The sequence below is a fragment of the Eschrichtius robustus genome, chromosome 3 (genome assembly GCF_028021215.1).
Source record: "Eschrichtius robustus isolate mEscRob2 chromosome 3, mEscRob2.pri, whole genome shotgun sequence".
NCBI lineage: Eukaryota > Metazoa > Chordata > Mammalia > Artiodactyla > Eschrichtiidae > Eschrichtius > Eschrichtius robustus.
The window spans coordinates 105,643,108-105,656,798 of record NC_090826.1 but is presented as its reverse complement, the minus strand read 5'-3'; positions in this window follow the sequence as shown (position 1 = coordinate 105,656,798).

Here is a 13,691-nt window from a genome sequence, read left to right as displayed (position 1 = left end):
TTTTAAGGAACCTCCATACTGTTCTCCATAGTGGCTGTATCAATTTACATTCCCACCAACAGTGCAAGAGTGTTCCCTTTTATCCACACCCTCTCCAGCATTTATTGTTTCTAGATTTTTTGATGATGGCCATTCTGACCGGTGTGAGATGACATCTCATTGTAGTTTTGATTTGCATTTCTCTAATGATTAATGATGTTGAGCATTCTCTCATGTGTCTGTTGGAAATCTGTATATCTTCTTTGGAGAAATGTCTATTTAGGCCTTCTGCCCATTTTTGGATTGGGTTGTTTGTTTTTTTGTTATTGAGCTGCATGAGCTGCTTGTATATTTTGGAGATTAATCCTTTGTCAGTTGCTTCATTTGCAAATATTTTCTCCCATTCTGAGGGTTGTCTTTTGGTCTTGTTTATGGTTTCCTTTGCTGTGCAAAAGCTTTTAAGTTTCATTAGGTCCCATTTGGTTATTTTTGTTTTTATTTCCATTTCTCTAGGAGCTGGGTCAAAAAGGATCTTGCTGTGATTTATGTCATAGAGTGTTCTGCCTATGTTTTCCTCTAAGAGTTTGTTAGTGTCTGGCCTTACATTTAGGTCTTTAATCCATTTTGAGTTTATTTTTGTGTATGATGTTAGGGAGTGTTCCAATTTCATTCTTTTACATGTAGCTGTCCAGTTTTCCCAGCACCACTTATTGAAGAGGCTGTCTTTTCTCCACGGTATATGTTTGCCTCCTTTATCAAAGATAAGGTGACCATATGTGTGTGGGTTTATCTCTGGGCTTTCTATCCTGTTCCATTGATCTATGTTCTTCTGTCTTTACAGGGTCAACTTCTCCACCTTTTCTCCTCGTTCCACAAACTCATTCCCCCTTTGGACTCTAATCCCTAATTACCCACTCTATTGTGTCATTTCTTCTTCTCTTCTGGCCATTTGCATCTACCTACAAATGTGCTCATCCAAAAGTACTGCCCTCCTTTCTGTCCCCACCCTGTCATCCCAAGCTGTTGACTTACTGCTTTCTTTTTCACCACTTCACTTCTTGATGGAATGATAATAGCTACAGCTAATTGAACACTCACTGTGTGCCAGGCAGTAGTCTAAGTTCTTAATGTATAAGTCACTTAACCTTCAAAACAACTCGATGAGATAGGTACTATTATCACATTTTATAGATATAGAGACTGAGGAAAAGGGAGGTTAAGTCCCTTTTAAATCTAAGATCACAGAGTTAGTAAACAATGGAGCTGGGATGCTAATGCTAGCAGTCTTATTCTAGGGTCTGTGCTTTTAACTACTGCTTCCCCTAAATAGGTTTTTATTTGTCCCCCACTTCTTTCCATTAATTTCTCAGACCTTGCAATCTGGCTTCTACTCTTTAGCTCCATCAGCGAAACAGTACAAAAGTTTGTTTTCAAACTTTAGCCTGCTAAATCTCTTTGTGGCATTAATTCTGATAACTCCCTCCCTCTTAAAGTGCTTTCCTTTATTTTTATAAGACACTCTTCTGTTTCTCTTCCCACTTCTTTTACTAGCCTTTTATCATTTCCTTTGCAGATTCCTCTTTCTTCAATCACCCTTTCCAAAGGGCTGTTCCTGAAGATTCCATCAGTGATCCTCTTCTCCATCTCCATGCCCCTCCTGAAGTGAGGTCCCATTCCATGCCACTCATCTCTAACCCTGTTTATTCTGTGAACTCTAGGTTTATACTCTCGTCAGTGGATATCTACAAAGGGGTGTTTCCTGGTCACCAAACCAGTAACTCCAAAAATCTCAAACCATATCTATCTTCCAGCTCCTCTTTTTGTCTTCCTTATACTTGTATTTTTATCAATTAGGTCGCTCAAATAGAAACTGCAGAGTCATCTTTTAATATCATTCTCCTCCTTCTTATCCATTTGCTTTAGTTCAGGTTGTCTGACTATACAACTATACTATGACAGTACCTTCATGATTATCTTCCAGTCTGTCTCACTCCCAAGATATACTTCACACTGGTACTAGAATATTCTAAAAAAAATCTGTTCCCTTTACTTCCATAATTAAAGTCCCTTGATGTCTATTCATCGTTAACAACAACAATAAAAAGCCAACCTCCCTAGCTTATCATTTAAAGAATTAAATTATCTGCTTCTACATACCTTTCCAGCCTCATCTCCCATCAGTCCCTCTCACCTGCCCTAAGCCACAGGTTCCTAGAACTACTTCCTTGTCACCAAGCACATGTCCCCATGTTTTCACACCACTAGGCTCTTGCACTTGTTATTCCCTCTGCCATGAGTTGCTTCCATGCTTTTCATGGTTGGAAAATTCCTGATAATATTTTAAGACTGGGTCAAATGGTGCTTCTCTCATGAAGCCTTCTTTAGATTTATTCATCATTTTGTTCTTTCATGTCAACCTGACATTATATACATTTACCTATTATAACATTTGTTATAGTTTACTTAAATTACCTGTTTACATGCCCATCTCCCCACTAAACTCTGGACCCATTGTTGCTAGGCCCCATATCTTATTTAGCCTTATATTCTCAGAACCAGGCACACAAACTTTTTTCTGTGATTGCAGAAATGGTAAATATCTTTGGAAAATATTCTAATTGCATCTTAGGTATGTTTGCTAAAATATGGGCTCAAGTCATACTCTATCCAATTTGTAAAAACACACAACCAAAACTTATTCATCTCCTAGAAGTGAGAGATCCATAAGTTCATTGGATTTTGAGTGAGATTTTTCCTCAGTTCCTATTTTATCTGGATCACTCTACTCAATAACCCACACTAACAAGAAAGTAATAAGCAATAAACCTGGCTTTGTCAATCAACAGGTTATTTTAGGTGGTCTTTGCAGGGAGGTAAAATTGGCAAAGGTTTAACGATAGATTAAACACAGCTGAAGAGAGTATTACAATGAAATAGAATCAGGATCAGCAAATCTTTTTAATAAAAGGCCAGATAGTAAATATTTTAGGTTTTGCAGGTTCAGCCTTCTTCATAAGTAGTATTCAACTCTGCTGATGTGGCACAAAAAGAGCCATGGACAATACAAACACAAGTGAGTATGGCTATGTACTAATAAAATCTTTATTTATAGGTGCTAAAATTTGAATTCTATGTATTTTTCATGCATCACAAAACATTATCTTCTTAAAAGTTTTTTCAACCATTTAAAAATATAAAAGTCAGGGCTTCCCTGGTGGCGCAGTGGTTGAGAATCTGCCTGTCAATGCAGGGGACACGGGTTCGAGCCCTGGTCTGGGAAGATCCCACATGCCGCAGAGCAACTGGGCCCGTATGCCACAATTACTGAGCCTGCGCTTCTGGAGCCTTTGCTCCACAACAAGAGAGGCCCGCGCACCGCGATGAAGAGTGGCCCCCGCTTGCCACAACTAGAGAAAGCCCTCGCACAGAAACGAAGACCCAACACAGCCATAAATAAATCAAAAAAATTAAATTAAATTAAAAAAAAAACTATGACAACCAACCAATATGCAGCATTAGAGCAGATATTTAAATATATATATATATATATATATATATATATATATATATATATATATATATATATATATATAAAAGTCAGTCTTCATTCATGGGCTGTAAAGAAAGAGGCAGTGATTCAGGTTTGGCCATTGGGCCATAGTTCACTGACCCCTGAACTAGAAAAAAAAAAATGGTTCTGTGCACAATTATCTAGAAATACAAATGGAGAGACAAAATGATGAAAAAATACAGAAGAAATGGTAAGATACATAGAGAATATAGTGAGAAGGTCCAAAAGATGTTAATTGTGAGGCCCATAAGGAAAGGAAAGAGATGACTGAGATTTTTCTAGAACTGATAAAAACACCATCCACAGGTTCAAGAAGTCCAACGCTTCCTTAATAAGTTTTAAGTTTATATATAATGTTGATATATCATACTGGAACTCCGGACCATCAAAAAACAATGAAAAAAATCATTAAAGCACCAGAGAAAGACAGACTTACAGCTGATATTTCAACAGCAATAACAGAAACCAGAAAACAGTGAAATGATAACTTTAATATGAGAAAAGCAAATAACTGCCCACCTAAAATTATTTAGCCCAAAAATCCATCCTTTGAGAATGAAAAATAAATGAATTTTTAGACAAAACCAGAGTCTATCACAAGTTTTATATTTATATAAAACTATAAAGAAAAACAAGGAGGGGGAGGATTGTGATGAGAAAGGTATACACTGTTCTGGGGCTGGTAATGTGCTATTTCTTAATCTGAGCAGAGGTTACCCATTATGTGCTTATTTTTATACAATACATTTAAGTTTTGTACATGGTTCTATATGTGTGTGGCATTCCAAAACTTGAAAAGGACTTCAACAAAAAGATAAGCAAGTCCAGCTAAATAACACTATCATTAAATTCTGTTTCACTTCATAAAAACATAATTCAGAACAAATTTTGCTCCTCTGCATCATATATTATTCTATAGTCAACACTGAATTCCATATACAGGAATCACCCACAAAGCTGATTGATAAGGCCCAGACTATTTAGATTCTCAAAGAGTCTACATCCAATAAATAAGAAATGATAGGAATGGATGTTTCCTACAAAAATATCTGACTTTCAATAGTATCAAGACAGTCTTTTCAACCTGTTTTCCAATATTTCAATCAATACTTTAAATTTTTTAATAGATGATTTAGATTAATTTTAGTCTTAATTCTTCAGATAAAGAACTTGTATTCATATAATTATAATGAAGATAATAGCTATCACATACTGAGTGCTTGAATTTTTAATGAGAGTTTAAAATGTATTGTGTTCTTGCTATGTTCTTGTTGCATCGTATATGTGATCTCATCTAATCGCCACTGCAACCCTACAATGTAATATTCATAACTGTTTTGCGAATGACATTTACAGAGATTAGGTAACTTGCATATGTAGCTAATAATCTAATGACTCTTAACTAGGATTTGAATACAGATCTTTTATATTTCAAACACTCTGTCACGAACCCAGCACAATTGTACATATTGTAGAAAATGTAAAAATGGCATGACACAGTTGAGAGTGTTAAGAGGGTGCCAGACGTGATGCCATGCCTTGAGGAACAAGTCGATATCCCTTCAAGCCTGAGATGCTATGACTCAAGCCAGTGGAGAAGACTGTGATCACACTGCTGAACAGCTAGAGAACATGCCAGACACCATACAATGAAAATCGAAGGTGTGTGATACAGAAGCAATAGATTCCGCCTCCTTCTCTGTATTACTTTTAATTTTTTTTTTTTTTTTTTCTGGCTGCACCACACAGCTTGTGGGATTTTAGTTCCTCGACCAGGGATCGAACCCGGGCCCTCGGCAGTGAGAGCACAGAGTCCTAACCACTGGACCGCAAGGAATTCCCTACTCTTAACTTTTAAATTCATGAGATTTGTATCTGTGACTGACTTACACATGTAGCTTGGCCATGAACTATGAATAATCATCACTTTCATGGCTACCTCTAGGCATTGTTTGTTCTTATAACAGAACATTGGGCTTTAGCTATTTCCGTTGTTATGATTAGACCCAATAGTGTCTAACAGAGCAGTGGGTTGGGAGCAGGTGGAAATAATGAAGACCTTCCTTGGATTATGGACTAAAACAATGCTTCTTAATCAGAGGCAACCAGTAGAGGTAAGGAATGCTGCTAAACATCCTACAATGCACAGGACAAGACCTCCATCCCCACCTCCCAACCACCCCAGCAATGAGAATTATCTGGCTCAAAATGCCAATAATGCAGAGTGGAGAAACCCTGGCCAAGAAGATCCTCTGAGAGAAACTCAGAGAGAACAAAAGAGAATTTGGGAATGTGCATGGTGATTACAAAATTAATCAGCAGAAAGCCAAAGCACATACACAAACAATTGGTTAGAAGAGATGATAAAAGATCTCAGTTTATAGTGGCAACCAAAAAGATAAAAAATTACCAAGAAATGGACACAATTTATAAAAATAAAACTTTAAAGTGCTACTGAGAAACACACACACAATGAAAAAGTATATCATGTTCTTGGAAAGGAGCAAGCAATATCGTAAACATGCCTACTTTACCTAAATTAATCTATAAATTTAAAATGCCCCTGATTTTTTAAATGCCAAAATGATTCTTTTAACATCTTTATTGGAGTATAATTGCTTTACAATGGTGTGTTAGTTTCTGCTTTATAACAAAGTGAATCAGCTATACATATACAATATCCGCCTCTCTCCTCCCTCTTGCATCTCCCTCCCACCCTCCCTATCTCATCCCTCTAGGTAGTCACAAAGCAACAAGCTCATTTCCCTGTGCTATGCAGCTGGTTCCCACTAGCTATCTATTTTATATTTGGTAGCATATATAACTCCATGCCACTCTCTCACTTCTTCTCAGCTTACCCTTCCCCTTCCCCTGTCCTCAAGTCCATTCTCTACGTCTGCGTCTTTGTTCCTGTCCCGCCCCTAGGTTCTTCAGAACCATTTTTTTTTTTCAGATTCCATATATATGTGTTAGCATATGGTATTTATTTTTCTCTTTCTGACTTACTTCACTCTGTATGACAGTCTCTAGGTCCATCCACCTCATTACAAATAACTCAATTTCGTTTCTTTTTATGGCTGAGTAACATGCCATTGTATATATGTGCCACATTTTCTTTATCCATTCATCTGTCGATGGACACTTAGGTTGCTTCCATGTCCTGGCTATTGTAAATAGAGCTGCAATGAACATTTTGGTATAGGACTCTTTTTGAATTATGGATTTCTCAGGGTGTATGCCCAGTAGTGGCATTGCTGGGTTGTATGGTAGTTCTATTTTTAGTTTTTTAAGGAACCTCCATACTGTTCTCCATAGTGGCTCTATCAATTTACATTCCCACCAACAGTGCAAGAGGGTTCCCTTTTCTTCACACCCTCTCCAGCATTTATTGTTTGTAGATTCTTTGATGATGGCCATTCTGACTGGTGTGAGGTGATACCTCATTGTAGTTTTGATTTGCATTTCTGTAATGATTAGTGATGTTGAGCATCCTTTCATGTGTTTGTTGGCAATCTGTATATCTTCTTTGGAGAAATGTCTATTTAGGTCTTCTGCCGATTTTTGAATTGGGTTGTTTGTTTTTTTAGTACTGAGCTGCATGAGCTGCTTGTATATTTTGGAGATTAATCCTTTGTCAGTTGCTTCATTTGCAAATCTTTTCTCCCATTCTGAGGATTGTCTTTTTGTCTTCCTTATGGTTTCCTTTGCTGTGCAAAAGCTTTTAAGTTTCATTAGGTCCCATTTGTTTATTTTTGTTTTTATTTCCTTTTCTCTAGGATGTGGGTCAAAAAGGATCTTGCTGTAATGTATGTCATAGAGTGTTCTGCCTATGTTTTCCTCTAAGAGTTTGAGAGTGTCTAGCCTTACATTTAGGTCTTTAATCCATTTTGAGTTTATTTTTGTGTATGGTGTTAGGGAGTGTTCTAATTTCATTCTTTTACATGTAGCTGTCCAGTTTTCCCAGCACCACTTACTGAAGAGGCTGCCCTTTCTCCATTGTATATTCTTGTCTCCTTTATCAAAAAAAAGGTGACCATATGTGAGTGGGCTTATCCCTGGGCTTTCTATCCTGTTCTATTGATCTGTATTTCTGTTTTTGTGCCAGTACCATACTGTCTTGATTACTGTAGCTTTGCAGTATAGCCTGAAGTCTGGGAGCCTGATTCCCCCAGCTCCATTTTTCGTTCTCAAGATTGCTTTGGCTATTCGGGGTCTTTTGTGTTTCCATACAAATTGTGAAATTTTTTGTTCTAGTTCTGTGAAAAATGCCAGTGGTAGTTTGATAGGGATTGCATTGAATCTGTAGATTGCTTTGGGTAGTAGAGTCATTTTCACAATGTTGATTCTTCCAATCCAGGAACATGGTATATCTCTCCATCTATTTGTATCATCTTTAATTTCTTTCATCAGTGTCTTATAATTTTCTGCATACAGGTCTTTTTTCTCCTTAGGTAGGTTTATTCCTAGATATTTTATTCTTTTTGTTGCAATGGTAAATGGGAGTGTTTTCTTAATTTCACTTTCAGATTTTTCGTCATTAGTGTATAGAAATGCAAGAGATTTCTGTGCATTTATTTTGTATCCTGCTACTTTACCAAATTCATTGATTAGCTCTAGGAGTTTTCTGGTAGCATCTTTAGGATTCTCTATGTATAGTATCATGTCATCTGCAAATAGTGACAGCTTTACTTCTTCTTTTCCGATTTGGATTCCTTTTATTTCTTTGTCTTCTCTGATTGCTGTGGCTAACACTTCCAAAACTATGTTGAATAATAGTGGTGAGAGTGGGCAACCTTGTCTTGTTCCTGATCTTAGTGGAAATGGTTTCAGTTTTTCACCATTGAGGACAATGTTGGCTGTGGGTTTGTCATATATGGCCTTTATTATGTTGAGGAAAGTTCCCTCTATGCCTACTTTCTGCAGGGCTTTTATCATAAATGGGTGTTGAATTTTGTCAAAAGCTTTCTCTGCATCTATTGAGATGATCATATGGTTTTTCTCCTTCAATTTGTTAATATGGTGTATCACATTGATTGATTTGCGTATATTGAAGAATCCTTGCATTCCTGGGATAAACCCCACTTGATCATGGTGTATGATCCTTTTAATGTGCTGTTGGATTCTGTTTGCTAGTATTTTGTTGAGGATTTTTGCATCTATGTTCATCAGTGATATTGGCCTGTAGTTTTCTTTCTTTGTGACATCTTTGTCTGGTTTTGGTATCAGGGTGATGGTGGCCTCGTAGAATGAGTTTGGGAGTGTTCCTCCCTCTGCAATATTTTGGAAGAGTTTGAGAAGGATAGGTGTTAGCTCGTCTCTAAATGTTTGATAGAATTCACCTGTGAAGCCATCTGGTCCTGGGCTTTTGTTTGTTGGAAGGTTTTTAATCACAGTTTTAATTTCAGTGCTTGTGATTGGTCTGTTCATATTTTCTATTTCTTCCTGGTTCAGTCTCGGCAGTTTGTGCATTTCTAAGAATCTGTCCATTTCTTCCAGGTTGTCCATTTTATTGGCATAGAGTTGCTTGTAGTAATCTCTCATGATCTTTTGTATTTCTGCAGTGTCAGTGGTTACTTCTCCTTTTTCATTTCTAATTCTATTGATCTGAGTCTTCTCCCTTTTTCTCTTGATGAGTCTGGCTAATGGTTTATCAATTTTGTTTATCTTCTCAAAGAACCAGCTTTTAGTTTCATTGATTTTTGCTATTGTTTCCTTCATTTCTTTTTCATTTATTTCTGACCTGATCTTTATAATTTCTTTCCTTCTGCTGGCTTTGGGGTTTTTTTGTTCTTCTTTCTCTAATTGCTTCAGGTGCAAGGTTAGGTTGTTTAATCGAGATGTTTCCTGTTTTTTGAGGTAGGCTTGTATTGCTATAAACTTCCCTCTTAGCACTGCTTTTGCTGCGTCCCATAGGTTTTGGGTCGTCGTATCTCCATTGTCATTTGTTTCTAGGTATTTTTTGATTTCCCCTTTGATTTCTTCAGTAATCACTTCGTTATTAAGTAGTGTATTGTGTAGCCTCCATGTGTTTGTATTTTTTACAGATCTTTTCCTGTAATTGATATCTAGTCTCATAGCGTTGTGGTCGGAAAAGATACTTGATACGATTTCAATTTTCTTAAATTTACCAAGGCTTGATTTGTGGCCCAAGATATGATCTATCCTGGAGAATGTTCCATGAGCACTTGAGAAAAATGTGTATTCTGTTGTTTTTGGGTGGAATGTCCTATAAATATCAATTAAGTCCATCTTGTTTAATGTATCATTTAAAGCTTGTGTTTCCTTATTTATTTTCATTTTGGATGATCTGTCCATTGGTGAAAGTGGGGTGTTAAAGTCCCCTACTATGATTGTGTTGCTGTCGATTTCCCCTTTTATGGCTGTTAGTATTTGCCTTATGTATTGAGGTGCTCCTATGTTGGGTGCATAAATATTTACAATTGTTATAGCTTCCTCTTGGATCGATCCCTTGATCATTATATAGTGTCCTTCTTTGTCTCTTGTAATAGTCTTTATTTTAAAGTCTATTTTGTCTGATATGAGAATTGCTACTCCAGCTTTCTTTTGATTTCCATTTGCATGGAATATCTTTTTCCATCCCCTCACTTTCAGTCTGTATGTGTCTCTAGGTCTGAAGTGGGTCTCCTGTAGACAGCATATATATGGGTCTTGTTTTTGTATCCATTCAGCCAGCCTGTGTCTTTTGGTGGGAGCATTTAATCCATTTACATTCAAGGTAATTATCGATATGTATGTTCCTATTCCCATTTTCTTAAATGTTTTGGGTTTGTTATTGTAGGTGTTTTCCTTCTCTTGTGTTTCTTGCCTAGAGAAGTTCCTTTAGCATTCGTTGTAAAGCTGGTTTGGTGGTGCTGAACTCTCTCAGCTTTTGCTTGTCTGTAAAGGTTTTAATTTCTCCATCGAATCTGAATGAGATCCTTGCTGGGTAGAGTAATCTTGGTTGTAGGTTTTTCTCCTTCATCACTTTAAGTATATCCTGCCACTCCCTTCTGGCTTGCAGAGTTTCTGCTGAAAGATCAGCTGTTAACCTTATGGGGATTCCCTTGTGTGTTATTTGTTTTTTTTCCCTTGCTGCCTTTAATATGTTTTCCTTATATTTATTTTTTGACAGTTTGATTAATATGTGTCTTGGTGTGTTTCTCCTTGGGTTTATCCTGTATGGGACTCTCTGTGCTTCCAGGACTTGATTAACTATTTCCTTTCCCATATTAGGGAAATTTTCAACTATAATCTCTTCAAATATTTTCTCAGTCCCTTTCTTTTTCTCTTCTTCTTCTGGGACCCCTATAATTCGAATGTTGGTGCGTTTAATGTTGTCCCGGAGGTCTCTGAGACTGTCCTCAGTTCTTTTCATTCTTTTTTCTTTATCCTGCTCTGTAGTAGTTATTTCCACCATTTTATCTTCCAGGTCACTTGTCCTTTCTTCTGCCTCAGTTATTCTGCTATTGATCCCATCTAGAGTATTTTTAATTTCATTTATTGTGTTTTTCATCATTGCTTGGTTCCTCTTTAGTTCTTCTACGTCCTTGTTAAATGTTTCTTGCATTTTGTCTATTCTATTTCCAAGATTTTGGATCATCCTTACTATCATTATTCTGAATTCTTTTTCAGGTAGACTACCTATTTCCTCTTCATTTGTTAAGTCTGGTGTGCTTTGACCCTGCTCCTTCATCTGCTGTGTGTTTTTCTGTCGTCTCATTTTGCTTATCTTACTGTGTTTGGGGTCTCCTTTTCACAGACTGCAGGTCTGTAGTTCCCGTTGTTTTTGGTATCTGTCCCCAGTGGCTAAGGTTGGTTCAGTGGGTTGTGTAGGCTTCCTGGTGTAGGGAACTAGTGCCTGAGCTCTGGTGGATGAGGCTGGATCTTGTCTTTCTGGTGGGCACATCCACGTCTGGTGGTGTATTTTGGGGTGTCTGTGGTCTTATTATGATTTTAGGCAGCCTCTCTGCTAATGGATGGGGCTGTGTTCCTGTCTTGCTAGTTGTTTGGCATAGGGTGTTCAGCACTGTAGCTTGCTGGTCATTGAGTGATGCTGGGTCTTGATGTTGAGATGGAGATCTCTGAGAGATTTTTGCCGTTTGGTATTACGTGGAGCTGGGAGGTCTCTTGTGGACCAGTGTCCTGAAGTTGGCTCTCCCACCTCAGAGGCACGGCCCTGATGCTTGGCTGGAGCCCCAAGAGCCTTTCGTCCACACGGCTCAGAGTAAAAGGGAGAAAAGATAGAAAGAAAGAAAGAAAGAGGCTATAATATAGTGAAGTAAAATAAAGCTATTGTAAAGCAAAGCTATACAGACAAAATCTCACCCAGAAGCATATACATATACACTCACAAAAAAAAGGAAAAGGGGAAAAATTAATATATCCTGCTCCCAAAGTCCACCTCCTGAATTTGGGATGATTCGTTGTCTATTCAGGTATTCAACAGATGCAGGCACATCAAGTTGTTTGTGGAGTTTTAATCCGCTGCTTCTGAGGCTGCTGGGAGAGATTTCCCCTTCTCTTCCCTGTTTGCACAGCTCCTGGGGTTCAGCTTTGGATTTGGACCCGCCTCTGCGTGTAGGTAGCCTGAGGGCGTCTGTTCCCCGCCCAGACAGAACGGGGTTAAAGGAGCAGCTGCTTCGGGGGCGCTGGCTCACTCAGGCCACGGGGAGGGAGGGGTACAGAGGAGGCAGGGCGAGCCTGCGGCGTCAGAGGCCGGCGTGACGTTGCACCAGCCTGAGGCGCGCAGTGCGTTCTCCCGGGGAATTTGTCCCTGGATCATGGGACCCTGGCAGTGGCGGGCTGCACCGGCTCCCGGGAGGGGCGGTGTGGAGAGTGACCTGTGCTCACACACAGGCTTTTTGGAGGCGGCAGCAGCAGCCCCAGCGTCTCATGCCCGTCTCTGGGGTCCGCGCTGATCGCCGCGGCTCGCGCCCTTCTCTGGAGTTCGTTTAGGCGGCGCCCTGAATCCCCTCTCCTCGCGCACCAGGAAACAAAGAGGGAAGAAAAAGTCTCTTGCCTCTTCGGCAGCTGCAGACTTTTTCCCGGGCTCCCTCCCGGCTAGCTGTGGTGCACTAACCCCTTCAGGCTGTGTTCAAGCCGCCAACCCCAGTCCTCTCCCTGCGATCCGACCGAAGCCCGAGCCTCAGCTCCCAGCCCCGCCCGCCCCGGCAGGGGAGCAGAGAAGCCTCTCGGGCTGGAGAGTGCTGGTCGGCACTGCTCCTCCGTGCGGGAGCCTCTCCGCTTTGCCCTCCGCACCCCTGTGGCTGCGCTCTCCTCCGTGGCTCCGAAGCTTCCCCCCTCTGCCACCCGCAGTCTCTGCCCGCGAAGGGGCTTCCTAGTGCGTGGAAATCTTTCCTCCTTCACAGCTCCCTCCCACTGGTGCAGGTGCCGTCCCTATTCTTTTGTCTCTGTTATTTCTTTTTTCTTTTGCCCTACCCAAGTACGGGGGGAGTTTCTTGCCTTTTTGGAGGTCGGACGTTTTCTGCCAGCGTTCAGTGGGTGTTCTGTAGGAGCAGTTCCACGTGTAGATGTATTTCTACTGTATCTGTGGGAAGGAAGGTGATCTCCGCGTCTTACTCTTCCGCCATCTTCTCTCCTCCCTAGTGAATTTTTAATTTCATTTATTGTGTGATTCATCATTGTTTGTTTGCTCTTTAGTTCTTCTAGGTCCTTGTTAAACGTTTCTTGTATTTTCTCCATTCTATTTCCAAGATTTTGGATCATCTTCACTATCATTACTCTGAATTCTTTTTCAGGTAGACTGCCTATTTCGTCTTCATTTGTTTGGTCTGGTGGGTTTTTACTTTGCTCCTTCAACTGCTGTGTGTTTCTCTGTCTTCTCATTTTGCTTAACTTACTGTGTTTGGGGTCTCCTTTTCACAGGCTGCAGGCTTGTAGTTCCCATTGTTTTTGGTGTCTGCCCCCAGTGGGTAATATTGGTTCAGTGGGTTGTGTAGGCTTCCTGATGGAGGGGACTAGTGCCTGTGTTCTGGTGGATGAGGCTGGATCTTGTTTTTCTCGTGGGCAAGACCGTGTCCGGTGGTGTGTTTTGGGGTGTCTGTGACCTTATTATGATTTTAGGAAGCCTCTCTGCTAGTGGGTGGGGTTGTGTTCCTGTCTTGCTAGTTGTTTGGCATGG